Consider the following 14,386-nt stretch of genomic DNA (forward strand, 5'->3'; position numbering starts at 1 on the left):
TCCCAGAAATCGGGCTCAGCGCTTTGCCGTGCGCCGTAATGCTGGGAAGCCTGGACCGAGCCCCGATGGTGTGAGCGCGGGAGCGGGGGAAGCCCAGCAGATTCAGTGGCAGTCTGGGGTACAATCCATTTTCTCTTCCCCCCTCCCTCGACCCCCATTCATCTCCGTCCTCCCCGTCCTCCTCCCCCTTCGCCAGATCTCCCTTCCCTCCCCGAACTCCACCGCTCCACGGAGCTGAAGATCAAGGCTGGTGGATTTATCAACATTTTACCTCCACCCCCACCCCCTTTTCCAGATGCACCTCCCCGCTCACCCTGACAGCTGCAAAAGAGAGCACAGGTTTTGTAGCGAGCGAGGCAACTTGGACTGACATGCAAAGGCGAATCCCCCCCGTACCCGCACACACCGTCGGTGAATCACCGGGAGATGCGATGAGCTCCCTTTAGGAACCGGAAGGATTTGTACTGGGGAGCCGGCGGAGCACCCCCCTCCCCCGCACCCCCAGCCCGACCCTCCAAAAAAAAAAAAAAAAAAAAGTCAGGAAAGCAGCCAGAAGGGGTAAGTAAGAGGGTGCTACCCCCTGCTCCGTAGGAGACGCAAGGCTGGCGGTTAAGTTTCCTGCTATCAAGTGGGGCTTCATGCCTTGCATGCGAATGGCCGCGGAGCCGGGGGTGCTGGGGGCGGGGGGGGGTTGCTCTTTGCAGGCCGGTCTGCCGGGCTGGGGCGGGGGAGAAGGGGATTTAATGTTGCCCAGGCGCTGGCAGCTCGCTTCATTCGTGCTGTTTTGCCGGAGCCGCGGCGACTACCCGTGTGTGTGTATGTGTGCGTGTGTATATGTGTATGTGTGGGTGCGTGTGTGTGCGCTGCGGGGGGAGGGCTTTGCATACGGCGCGGAGCGGGCGCTGCGGGATGGATGCGTGGCGGGGAGGGGGAGCCGGGCCGGGCCGGGCGCTGCGGGGCCGGGGCCTTGGCGGAGGGAGGGAATGAAGGAGGGAGCGGTGGGAGCCGCCGAGCCCCGCCGGGGAGCAGCCCGAGCTCGCGGCACCGTGCGCGGCGGCCCCGGGATCCCTCCCGCCGCCGGGCGGGGGTGCCCCGTCTCGGCACGGCTCGGTGCGGCGCGGCCCGCAGGGATGCCGGGGAGCCCGGAGGTGGGGGGGGGGGGGCGGCTCTGCCCGGGGCTGCCGGGCGGGGGAAGCGCCTCTTATGCAGTGCTATAAATTTCCCTTTTTGGTTTTTTTCCTTATAATTTCCTTTTTTCCATTTTTTTTTTTTTCCGCCGGGGGGAGGCCGGGCCGGGCCATCCCCGGCCGCGGGCCGCCGTCCCGGGCAGCTGTCGCTCTCCGTCCGCCGGGGCCGGCTTGTTTACCCCGGGTGTCAAATATAGCTGCTGCGCCAGGCTCTGCCCTAAATAGGGCACGGGGCCGCTGGCGGGGCCCCCGCAGCCCCCGACTGGCAGCGGGGGAGAAATGATACACACACACGCACGCATACGAGCTGACCTAAATGTTGGGTAATTTCGTGTTCTCCCTTCCTCCCAGCCTTTCTTTTTCACCTGCGTCTAAAGTATCTATCACCCTGGGTGGGAGATGAAACCCTTGCAACTGTTTTGGGTGTTTTTTTACAGTTATTCTAAAATGTGAGGCTATGGCCCTTTCCCCTTCCTCCCCCCCCAAGTGGAGCTGTAGCGTAATTGTTGGGTTCGTGGCTCCTCGGTTTGCTCCTGGGCTTGTTCTAGGGGTTTCACCCTAAAAATCTGTTTCAAATTTAAGGTGAGACACTGGAGGAACAGTGGGGGTGAGAATGGGCGCCTTATGCGCATCCCCTCCTCATGCTTGTATGTGTATTCCTTTAATTTAATCTCTTTGTAGAGCAAAAGGGTGATTTTGTTGAGCTATGTTTTATTTCTGGAGAGGACAGGGCTGGAAGACTTAGGTAACAGTCAGCAGAGTCTTCCCATTCAAGAGCGCTCATCCCATGCTCTCTGGGAGCCTGGCAGAAGGCCTGGGAGAGCAGAGCTGGCTTTGGGGGACTGCTGAGACACAGAGGCCTTGAAGGTGCTCTGTAGGCTCGGTGCAGCGGGGAGAGGCATTGCTCCCCTGTGGCACAAGCATTTCCAGGGAGTCCCTAACCCTGCTCCCTCCACTGCTGTTGCAGGCGTTTGTTTACCCTGATCGTGGTTTAGCTAAGAAAGTAAGTCATGTTTGGTGCTTACAGTCAGGCTTCTGTGGTCAACTGGAACAAGACTTGTTCCCTGAACAGAAGTAGTGATGTTAGAGAAGAGCACGTCCAGCTACTGCTGAGGATTGGCTGGGGAGGAGCGAGAGCAGCCCAGGAGCCCTCAGTGCCGGTGCTAGCGTGCAACATGATGGCAGTCAAATCAGTTACCCCCTAATGTAAATCAAAGGGTGTAATGTCAACCGGGATGGGGAAGGAGGGGACCGAATGGGAATGGATAGAGAACCCTAGGTAAAAGGTGCAGTATGGCAGTCGGTGGTTGGTTTTTTTTTTTACCTAAGCCAAATACGAGTCCTGTTCTAGTAAGCCGGTTGTTCAAGCGTTTCCCAAGTGCCCAAGGTATGACAGATTGTGGTAATCCCGCTGCTGAGGTCCTGTGTGAGGGCAGCAGAAGTGCAGGTAGGCTCCCAGTCTCTGGCAAGCTTCCAGCGTGCTGCTGGGCAACTTGTTTCCTCTCCCTGGGCCTCATTCGTATCATTAATATTTTTCTACCTGTGTGGGGATTTGGCGAGGATATGGTTGCAATAGCTAGTGGGTGACAGGGTACGAGAGGGAAGGTGGATGCTTGTCCCTTGCAGAGAGATTGCCCCCTTCCTCGGCAAAGCCGCCACCTGAGAGGATGGCACTGGTGACTGCAGATGCCGTTGCCAGGTGGGGTAGTCCTTTCCATTGCCCTGGGCAGCGTGGAAAGCACACTCTGTGCTGTCTTGGACACCAGCAGCCAGAATAGGAGAGCACACGTGGAATGGGATACTGAGCGTGGCCTGGGTTGTGCACCGCACTGTGCTCTAAAGGCTCTTGCTGGGCTGGTGGGAGCTGCCTGGTCTGACCAGAGCAGACTTTGTTGTTGGGAGTCACGGGCAGTTGTTCGTGGCGGTCGCAGGGCACTCAGGACACTGCTCCTCAGCTTGGCTGGCTTGTAGGAAGGAAAGAGGTACTCAGGGAGGAATCCAGCCTCCCTGCTTCCTCTGCCTTCCTCTGGAGCTGGCAGGGCTGAAGTCAGATGAGGCTGGTCAAATCCTGAGCGTGTCAAATCCTATGGTATTGCTGATAGGACAGGGAAGGGTTTTTCTAAGGTCCTGGGCTGACCTGCTGCCATGTCATGCCTGGTCCTGCACCCACCCCTTGGCTTCACAGGGCCCTTCCTGCTATGGGCATCCTCCACCCCAAGGCTGGGAAGTACCATAATGGAGTGCGTCAGCACTTTTTGTTAGAAACCAAGTTAAGATGTATTCCCTCCGCCAATATTTTCAAGTGAAGCACTATACAGATAAATGGTTTGTCTGTCAGGTTTTGTTTGCTTGTTTTAAACAAACAGCATCAGTCTCCTCCCCTAAGCTTCCCCAATGACCAAGTGGCATTGACAAATAGTTCCTTGTTCTTTGTTGCTGTCGTGTTTCAGATGCCTTTTGTGTGCTTCAACAGTTAAAAAGATGGCTTTGATTGCTGGCCAAATTTCTGTTTTGTTTTGTTTTGGTTTTTTAATCAGGTAGTAACATCTGATCCTATATTTAAAAAAAAAAAGTGAAGGAAATTAAATTACACAGACAAAACATCTTAATAGGGGAAAAAACATCTCTGAAGCCAGGAAATTGATAGTTGTGATGCTCTGTCTACCATCACCCACTGTGGTTAGGTATCTTGTCATAGATTAATGCTATTGTTGATTACTGTTTAGATAATGGTAACTCCTAAAGGCATCATCCTGGTTGGGGGGCCCATGTTTTGAAGTGCCATACAAACGTCTAATCAATTATATTCTTTGTCCTGAAGAATTTCATGCATTGAGAGACTACACTAGATCACAAGCTGTTCTTGGGACACCTTTAATAAACCTTCTGTGCTGCTGAGCTCACGGTCCTGCATTGACTGATTTCAGTCACCTGTGGCTGTGGGGTTTGGGGCTGAAGATGAGCTTGCTGTCCCTGCTCACCTCCAGAATGAAATCCAGGAGCCACCTCAAGTCTCCTGCAGCTTCAGTGGGCTGCTGGGCTGCCTGGGGACTAATGTGGTATGGATGTTACCAAACCATAAGGTGGTATGGTTTGCTGCTCTCCTTCCCCTCTGCTCTCTCTGCCTTAATGCTTTAAACTGCAGGCTCTGGTTGAGGGCCATCACAGATGTTTGTGCGCAAAGTTCAGCATGATGGCCTCCCAGTCTCCCCTCTAGGCACTTCTGTCACAGGGTTTTGCAGGAATAGCAAGGCATCGGGTGGCCGGGATATGTCATGCCATTCTGAAAGTACCACCACCACCCCATCTTGCCAGTGTTGCAATGAGAAGACCCAGGTGCCGTTGTTCCCATGGTACAGCATTGTAATTAGTTCACCCCATAAGATGCATTTATAAACAGGTGACAATCTTGCCCCCATGCTCCTCCAACTCTCAATTTTCTGGTAATTCTGTCTTAAAATCCGCTTGCTGGAGTCTTTGATCACACAGCTGAGCTGTCGCTGATGTCTCTGACAGTTGACATCATGGGAGAGAGGGGAGCTTAGGGCTCTTAACATTTCTTTTATGATAGCTTGTTTTCTAACAAAACACTCCAATGAGGATTTTCCATCATAATAAAACAGGGAGCTTTTCCAGAGCACTCAGATTTAAGGAAAAGCTGCTGTTTCCATTCAGCATTTCCATTCACTAGCAGATTATTTCACGGCTGCAGAACTGGACTTGCTCTGTTTGCTGCCTTCCTCTATTCTGCTGTCTTTTTACCTAAGCTTCCTAACTCAGGACAGTAGCGGAGACAGCCAGGTCAAGAGCAATCAGAAATACTAAATATCCTATGCTGCTGGGCATGTTTTGCAACCAGGGAGGTGTCAAAGAGTTTTAGAAACTATAGACATATGAGACTGCATTGCCACAGCTTTCATCATCACCCTCTCTGAGGCTGGTACTTGGAGGCTGTCTCAAAGCAAACAGCAGCACCCTCCCAGCAGCAACGCAGAATATGTTTTTAATCAAAAGAAATGTAGCGATGCAGGGATGTACCTGTGAGAGGGGACTTAGATCTGACTGCTGAGGTTGTGTTGAAGGTGACATGTCCAGGAGTGAAGGGGGGCCGACAGCGCTGACAGTGCAAGGTGCCCTGCCAGTGTGTTCGTATGCTGTGTGCTGGTGGGAGCTGGTTTCCTTCCCCGTGCCAGAGCCGGGGCAAAAGCAGGGAGAGCTGGAGCATATCTGCACCTCGCTCTGCTGTCGGGCTGCAGCTCCCTCTGGATGTGTCCTACCTGCCCTCAGTGCGAGTAGTGGTAGGAGAGAATCTGTCACCACAGTCCAGGCAGGCTGCGAAACCTTCCTCTGCCCCAGTGCCACAGCTCCCCACAGCCAAAATGGGGAAGGGTGGTGCTGCCTCTGCCATGTACTGCTGGCCCATTCCAGCTGGTGTCGGATGGGGACTCGGGGTAATGCTCTGTGTGAATGTCACCCCCATTTTTGGGCCACGATGCAGGTATTGTCAGGGGGTGATCGATCATCGACTGTTTGCAAGCGATAGGGGATGCAGGAACCAGGTGCTCTAAGGGGTTGCTGTAACGTTCTGGTCCATGGCCCTTCGCATTCTTCCCTGTTCTATGTTGGGTTATTGCGTGGCCCAGGTGGGGGAAATCATGCCAAGCACCAAGTGGCCTAAGGAGGAGGGGGTTGCACCACCACAGAGAAGACACTCTCCTTTTGCCCTCCATACTATTTGCTGTTGGGTAAATTTGGTTTTGGGCACTGAGGGCTGGATGTCTTGGTTTACCACCTTGAGATGGACCTTCCGTGGCAGGAAGTAATATCTTGATGTTGAGCTTATGTTCTCCTTAATAGCACCTTTGTCTTCTTCCGTGTTTTTGGTTGGGAATACTCAGTGACCCTTGAACACGCATGTTGGGTGGGAAAAATGGAGGTGGAGATATGTCTCTGCATAGCAGGACGAGGGTGTTAAATGGTCTGGGAGGCGTTGCAGGATTCACCGCTGCAAGAGGCAAACCTGCCCCTTCGCGTACAGCTAATGCCCCTACCGTGCTTGTCATTTGCGCGTTGGTTTCTACAGCCTTTCCACCCTGGCTGCTTGTTCCTGCTCCTGTCCCACCGCCTGCAGGGTACTGGCACAGTGGCATGTGCGGCCAGGTGCTGGGTTCAGCTTGCTTTTCAGCCAGATCAGTTCCTGGTTCTTATTCATGGCATAGCCACGCAAACAGTTATGCCAACAAAAAAGGGGAGAGCTAGTGCAGAGCGGGAACAACCAACCAGCAGTGGAAAACATTCAGGTTGGCTTAAGAAGCCCTGCTTCCACCTGTAAAGCTGCTGTCTGAATTGCCTGCAGCAGTTAAGGCTTGGAGTTGGTTCAGCCTTGAAGTCTGCTCTTGATGAGATGGATAGTCCTGAATGTAAATTAGTTGCAAAGAACCTAAGAGTGATGGGGTCTGCAAAGCACTTCCTAAGCTATTAAGAGGCACAAGAATCAGCAGAAAAACAAGACAAAATAATTTTTAATATAAAATCTTCTGAAGAACATGCACAGGGGTTGACCTTGATTTAAAAAAAAAAAATTAAATGGAGAGTCTAGGCCAAGCTATTTCTCAGACGCAACATGCCAAATGGACTCAGGTTCTTCAAGAAGAGAATAAACTGAGAACTTCCCCTCTGCTCTCAATTCTCTCAAGTCCCTTGAAAGCTTCGCACTAGCACTCAGCACTTCATCAACAACAATCTCTCCATGTTGAAGCCTCCAGACTGCATTCCCTGGCAGTGCAAGTGGGAGCGGTGCCAACTGTTTTATTAGGTTTGCACCCACGAAACCCACTAGCAGGCAAGGACCTGACTCCTTGTCCTCACGGGGCCGCAGCGGGCTAAGTTTGTACTGCTGCCCTGCGCTCGCTGAGGGTGCTGCGCTCAGCCAGCGTGTGAGTCCTGGGTGACCTGCCTGCCTTGGGGATAACTGGGGGCCCCTGTGTGAGGACCTGAGGTCCAGAGTGGGGTGGAGGTCTCAGTGTTGTTGTTTTCTTCAAGGTGCAAGGCAAGGTGGGTCTCTCTGTGCATGCTTTTCCTTTGCAAAGGATCCCGATGAGGGATAATGACGTGCTGCTGCTTTTGTTTTGGCAGCCCCAGACAAGAATGAGCCTTTCAAAGCTTGGGTTATAGGAGGCAAGCAGAGTTAGACGTGACAGGCTATTCTGTCTGAGCATCTTGGTGATGGGTGCACTAGACGTTGCCCTCACATAAATTACCACCTGCTCTCACTCTTTAAGCATCATTTTTTCCTTCCATTTTAACCTTCCAGAGCAGTTTCAGGTTCACTTCTTCTAGTAAATGTTTCCTTTTCTCCAACTTAAATAATCCATCTCCCCAAAGCTGACCTGACAGATGTTTCCCCCGCAGTGACCCTGCGCGCACGGCTCACTTCATGAAACCCTGGCTTCCATGGGGAAATGCAGCACCAGCAGTGACCCTGCTGGTGTCCCAGCTAAAAATAAAGCCTGTCCCTCCTGGCAGTGTTGGGCTTTGCTTTTAAGTAGGTAGGCAGTTTTACCCATTGGCTGCACTGTGCTCTTGTGCCAGGCAGAAGGCACAGCTTAACCTTCAGAGCACGATGGAGCTGCCTTCCCTCTGGGGAATCTCACTGGGAGACTGAAGGTGAGAAGATGCTCAGCTGCACTTGGTGCACCTACGTCACTCCCAAAAAACTGCCAGCTTGTCTGTTGCCTGCCTAGATCCATCTCCTTGCTGCTTCATGCATCCCAGTGAGTCATGAACACCCCTCCTTCCCTCAGCTCTGTCCTTTTCCCTCCTCTGCTTTTCCTTCTTAAATATACAGAGTTCTTCATGATTCTCCAGTAACTGCCCCAACTCCCCACTTCCCTCAACAGCTCCATGCCTTGTATCTTCCCAGTCTTCTAGCAGCATGCCTCACGTGTGCAACCCCCGCTCCGTTTGTCCTCTGTGTGTGGCTTTCTGCCTGTCTCTCAGGTCCATATGGACTTGGCTGCTGGGACAAAGCAAGAGGTCGGCCCAGTCAGGAAGCAGATGCTCAGTTAAGAAGGGCCTTTCCAGCTTTCACTATATACACACATGAGCGAGTTTCACAAAAACTGGTAAAGTTGAAATATGCTCTGGAGCAAGAGGAGGGCTGGTGAATCTATGGATAGTTTGAGTGTTTCCACGCACATCTATTTTTCCTTTGAGTCTTCCAGTACTTATTTTATTTCCTATGGCATTGAGTTCCATAGATTGCACAAATGCACAGCACCGAATTTAGAACGTTTCCAGTGCTCACTAGATAAAATACCCTGAGTTTGGGAGCTTTAAGTTGGTGTTAGCCTAGAGCTTCTTTTGACCGGGTTGGCCAACTCTGTCCCTCTGACCAAAGCTGATTTCCCAGTAAAGGCTGAGCGAGGGGACATGGGAGTTGTGAAAGGGGATATGGGAGTTGTACTTGGTTGTGCAGGATTCCAGAAACCTCATCTACTTAACGTTGCAAGGAGAGCATGAAGAGGTGGCATGGTCATAATTTGCAAGTATCTGTATGGGAGCTAACTGCTATCGGGCACGGTGGGATGGCGGCAATCACCTCGGACAAAAGTGTGGTGGTCTCTCAGATGTCACGTTCTTATGCGCTTCATGAAAGGTGCAGCAGTAGTGCTGGTGGCTTGCTGGCCAGCACAGGGGGCTCAGAAGGGGCTGCAGTACGTGCTGCTCGGCTGGTAGCCGGGTATGGGAAGGACCACAGGGGTGCTGCCATGGGAGGAAGGGTCAGGGGAAGGGGCATGGAAGTGTTTGTGTGTGTGTCTGCGGGGAGGGGAGAGCAGAGGGCAGGGAGAATGGGCAGAGGAAGGATTACTGCAGAGCGGAGCATTGTTGGGATACAGGGCTCAAATTAATTGAAAACCCATTTTTATTCATTTGTCTGCTCATTGAGCTCCCACAGCAAAATGGATTCATTTCAAGGCTTTGTTTGTCTTTAAAAGTGACTGTCCTTTTGTCAGAGACCTTTTGTGCTCGTTCTTTTACTCATTTGTGTCACTGACCTGAATGAAATAGTAATGGTGACTCTGCCCAGGGTAATGCTCTCCTTGTCCCACTGCTTCTCACCTACTGGTGTTTGGGGACTGTTGCTCCTGTTCTGGGCAAAGTGTTTTTCCGTCACTTGTGACAGGTTTCCCAGATGACAGGAGTTACTGTCATCAGTGGTGGCAGGAAGAGCTGGGTTCAGGGCACCACGACAGAAGTAGGGCTGGGCAGAAGAGATTTTCTGGGCTGAGGGAGCAGGGAATGGGGCCTGAGTGTGGAGTAAGGGCATGAAAACAGGCTGTTCATTCCTGCCTTAGCTGTGGCTCAAGTCAGTCCTCCACTGAAACTCCCATCAAGAGAGAGACCCTGCAATTTTCTTGCCTTAGCTTTGTCTTAGGAGAGATTTGGACTTCAAAGCAAGTAGAGCACATCTCACTTTTAATCTTCTCTTTGCAGAAAGGGATGGAAAGATAATTTCCACAGTGCCTGAAGGGGACTCGAGCTCCTCAGTAAAACTGATGGAGATGTGGGACTACTAGCATCCATAATGGAGGCGGTGCCCCTCGGTGGCAGGATAAGAGGCTGTACTCTTCCTTTGCCTCAGTGGCTTAAATAGACTGTACAGCAGGTGGCTGCATGGGATGGGCATGTTATCCAAGCGCCTACATTAAGCCAGTGACTCCTGTCATTGTACCTCCAGGATGAGGCAGTTCAGGATGCTGATCCAAGGTGACACTGGGCACATGGTGGAGAAGAGCGACTCGGGGCCTTGTTTGCTGGGGTCTGGTGTTGTGGAGGGAAGCAGGATTTTCTTTTTCCCTTGTCTCGTTTCAGTGCATTTGGCTGATGTGGTCATCTCCCATGACTCAGCTGCTCGTGTTGGCAGGACTAGTTGTAGCAAATCCAGGGCCAGCATGGAGCATTGGGAGGAGGGAGGAGCCAGGTCAGGATGGACAGGAATGCAGTGGGTGTGGAGGAAGCAGGAAGATGTCCCCCAGCTCATATGTGTGACGTGAGTTGCAAAGAGGAAATTGATGAAGCTTTCCTTTTGGAGGTTTATGTTATGTGAAATGTTGCCAAAGCTCCTCGGGAAGCTCTTCCAGTAGAATAAGCTGGCTCTGCTGACTTGGGCTCATTGGACCTATGCTGATTTACGCCAGAGGAAATCTGGTCCTGAGGACCCTTTCTCTCTTCTCTCTTGCCAGCCTTCAGCTGATGGCTTGCAAGTTGACTGGGCTGGAAAGATAGTGCTCATTTTTAAGATGACTTTGTGTAAAAGGAGGCTTTTGGAGGGGAGGGTCAAGGAAGGGAAGCCGGTCTAAGTAGTGCTCTGAATGCAATGAAAATGCTGTTTCTTCCATTTTGGAGATAAACAACGGAGTGATTATTATGTATTTTGCTAGGAAATTCTTCTGATATACGGTGCCCTGCGTCCAGTTTTCAAATGTTCCTCGCTAGTATCTAAGTTAAGACTTGGGGAATTAGGAGACTGTCATTGCAGGCATGTTAGAAATGGCAAGGGAGGAGCCTTGTCCTTTTCGGACACGGTGCTTTGTTGTATGCACTACACACAAGTTGGCATACACATTTAAGTAATCTTTATTTTTTTGACTCTCCTTGAAGGATCAAGCCCTATGCTTTTTGGGTGTGGGACCTCCCCAGTGCTCTTGGCAGGAACCAAGAAATAGACCTCATGTCTTTCTTTGAAGAAGACAGCAGTGACCTCCTCTCATAGTCATCTGTTTGGTTTTCTGCAGGAATTTTAAGTCACGTTTAGGTGTCCAGTGGAAAATCTGTGATTTCAATGGGGTCAAGGTGTCCAAGTGGGTTAAAGAGCTGCGCCATTATGTTTCTAACTACCCTGTGAAATCTGGTCCTTTGCGACTCCCTCAGTGAAATATCTGAGACATATTGAGACCATCCAGGGGCAGAGGAGGAAGTTAGTGTTGCAGTAACAGTGAGAGAAAAAACGTGGGTATTGAGAGTGACTAGCTCCAGGCAGTATTTCAGATTACCCACCCTTGACAGGACAGAGTGGGGCGGACAGCCAGGGAGAGCAGACCTGCAGTTGAAACCCAGACTGAAAGGAAAAAGGTGGATGATCCTGTCTGGTAATGCCATAGTGAAGAACAAATCTCCACCTGTCTGTGCTATGGAGATGGGAGTGGCGTATGGCTTTATACAGCCCACAAGGAAAGCCGTGAGAGGGTGGGGGGAGAAGAAATAAAGGTGGGGCAGCAGATAGCCTGGAGACTGCTGCCACTTACTGTAATTGCCGTAGCAGCTCGGCTTCCACTGTTTGTTGTCCGTGTCATCTCTGCAATTACCATATGGTAAATATGACTTGAGTCTCTAGCAAGTAACAGAACTAATGTTAAGAGAGAATCTGTAAACAGCTAGTGCATAAATGAACAAAGAGCAATAAACAGCCTGGACTTATGAAGAATGAATTAATCATGGTAGATGCAAGGGTTTATTTTTTTAAAGCAGTTGCAGAATTAGCAGCTGAAAAACCACCAAATGATTAAGACATCTCTGTCAATAAGACAGACGTGGGTATATGTGTCAGCAAAGGGTGAGTGTGCTGTGTGAAATCTTATTTGATAACTGTATTCAAATGGGTGGATTTACAGGTTTTGGCACCTTCCAAGTGAAGTGGGAGGTATTTTGAGGATAACCCATAGCTCAGTTCATTTTTCATGCCTCCTGCTGTGCTCAGATCCGCAGAAGCAGTGAGCGTGTTACAGTGTATTTCCCTCCTCTCAGCTGGAGACCCTGACTTTTTGGTTGAAACTCTGGAAATCTCTGCTTTGCTTCTACACATGCCAGTCAGCACGGTGCTCCTCGCAGAAGCCCCACCGCGCTGGGGACACAGCAAACAGGCAGAGAGACCTTCGAAAGTGAGCAACACAGCGAGTTTATGTATAGCAATCTAGATTTAATCTTTGCAACGGTCCAGTACCTCATGAAAACCTGTTGGACGGCAGAGCTGAGCTCAGGGCGAGACTTGGCTGCCCAGGCTTGGCTTGCCTGCTCCAACAAGAGCAGATCTGCTGCTGGTTTTGATGGGAACAAGCACTGAGGTATGTTGCTAACAGATACCCAGCTGCTTCCGACCGCCTCGAAGATGGAGAACCAAGAGGAGATCAAGATAAATGATTAAAGGGCAGCCTGGGCTAATTTATAAAGATTAAAATAAATTTGTGTGCTTTGGCCAAAGAATAACTGTGGAGGAGAACAGCTATTTACAAGTATCTGAAGCATGTAAATCTCAGGCAGGGAGGAGAATGGCTGAGAGTGCTCCAAGGACAGGATAATGAGAACTAGCAGCATAAATTTTCTTAATTTCATCCTAAATATAAGGAAGACGGCTAAAACCTCTGAGATAAATTACATCGTGGCAGAGTCTCTATGGCAAGTTGTGGAAATGCCGTCACTTGGGTAATTTAAAACTGGGCTGGACAAAGTGTTAGGAAATAATGTTCACAAGGGGAACAATGCAGCGGCGGCCCCTGAGGCATGGACCAGACAACTCTTCTGGCTCTAGTCTGACAAATTCTGTGAAACCTATGCTAATTGGGCTAAGCGAGAGCCTTTCCTATCTACTCCTTTTCTGTGCCCATCGCACAGAGGAGCGTAGAAGTCTTCAGTCTAACATGACAAATGACAAGCAGCTTGTTCTCTGCTGCAGCAGTGAAGATAATTTCTGAAGCACAGCCTTCTCCTTCTCTTCTCCCCTCCCTGTTTTCTGCCCAGTTTCCCATTTGTGCTGCCTCTGCCTCCATTCACTTTTAAAATATTTTCTTTCTCACCAAGCTGGGAACAAGTCCTTCTGAATAGACTTGTGGAGGACTCATAATTTCTGTTGTGCGTGATGTGGCATTTTTGGTAAAAACTTATTTTTTGCTGTATTTGGACAAAAAAAAAAAAATCTGAAATTTTTTATTTTTTTCTTGGAGGAGAAGTTAAGAAAGAAACAGGCCCATTTCTGGAGGATCGGAGCAGTGTGTGCCCCAGCTGCCAGGGTTAGCACCCAGCATGGCTGGCTGGTGGCTGCCCCAGGAGCCCATGAGCTGGCAGGGGAAGGGCTCTCTGTCTGGCTACTTGTTGCATCCAATCCCACACATCATACGGTTTGTTTTGTTTGCCTCAAGCGAGTCTTTTCTGTCAGAGAACTTGTATTTTTCTTAACTAATTCTGGATCTAAAGGGGGTGAGATATGACTACAACACTTCTCCCCCTCTTATTTACCACTTAGCCTGCCTCTGTGTACAAATAACTACTGGCTCTGCAGCAGAAATGCACTGTTGACAACAAATCCTAGGGTCTTTAATTGTAGCTGTTGCAGATCTGTCACCAGAGCGCTAAAGAAATGTCATGAGTTGCCGCTGTCATCTTTCCTCTAGGATGCTGTGAGTCACTAGGTGATAAGTTGCACTCTGATGGTGGCACCTGAACCAGCAGTATAATATGTCCGTGAAGCAGGAGCAGTAAATAACACACCCTGTGTGCTGCCACAGGCAGTACATAAAATGTCTTTTACTGACAAGAAGTTTTCCTCACACCGCTGGAATAATTTTTGTTCCCTTCCCAGTCCCCCTGCCCCCTCCTCCCCCAATAGTCTTTGCTGCTCTTTATAAACCAGCAAGACAGAGAGTGATGAAAACCGGTGCCTTGAAGGCTGCAGCAGAGGAGTCAGCGCCTATTGCAACCCCACGTGTTGTTGGGTGGCTGCTCCAGGTTGTCTCCATCAGCTGCAGTCTGTGGAACAGGCAGGGGGGACGCCGAGTGGGTGACCCAGTAGCTCCACTTCTTTATTTCCTCCTGAACCTCAAAGGAAGGACTTTCAGCCTCTTCACTGGGACCTTTCACATCATAGGCGTAAAATCAAGGCCCTGAAGAAGGCCCTCGAAAGTACCTGCCCTCTCAATTTGGGGCCATTAAGACTGTGAAGAATGGTGTTTTCAGATGTGCACTGGTATTCAAGCACTGAAAGGCTTTAATTATGTTTAGAAATACCTCTAAACACAATAAAAAGACTGATGTTGGAAGATCTGCCCCTAAATGTGCAATGGAGGCTTTCCAGCAACTTCCAAAAGGCCAGGACAGTGACTTTTTCCCAAATGTGAGCGCAGTTGCCACCTAAGCACTACAGTGAG

The 14,386-nt window shown here is 50.4% G+C and overlaps 1 protein-coding gene across 7 annotated transcripts in view; it reads left to right on the forward strand.

Moving 5' to 3' along the window:
- Positions 1-230: 230 nt before the first annotated feature.
- Positions 231-14,386, forward strand: part of SLC8A3 (solute carrier family 8 member A3) — a 119,517-nt gene continuing 105,361 nt past the window's right edge. For 4 of the 7 annotated variants that reach the window (XM_074584823.1, XM_074584825.1, XM_074584824.1 and 1 more), the window contains exon 1: positions 350-558. The gene's annotated coding sequence lies outside the window, so the exon portion shown is untranslated. Of the gene's footprint in view, positions 559-14,386 lie in introns of all 7 variants that reach the window. The other 3 variants (XM_074584829.1, XM_074584828.1, XM_074584827.1) reach the window with 3 other exon arrangements.

The sequence above is a fragment of the Larus michahellis genome, chromosome 4 (genome assembly GCF_964199755.1).
Source record: "Larus michahellis chromosome 4, bLarMic1.1, whole genome shotgun sequence".
Lineage (NCBI taxonomy): Eukaryota > Metazoa > Chordata > Aves > Charadriiformes > Laridae > Larus > Larus michahellis.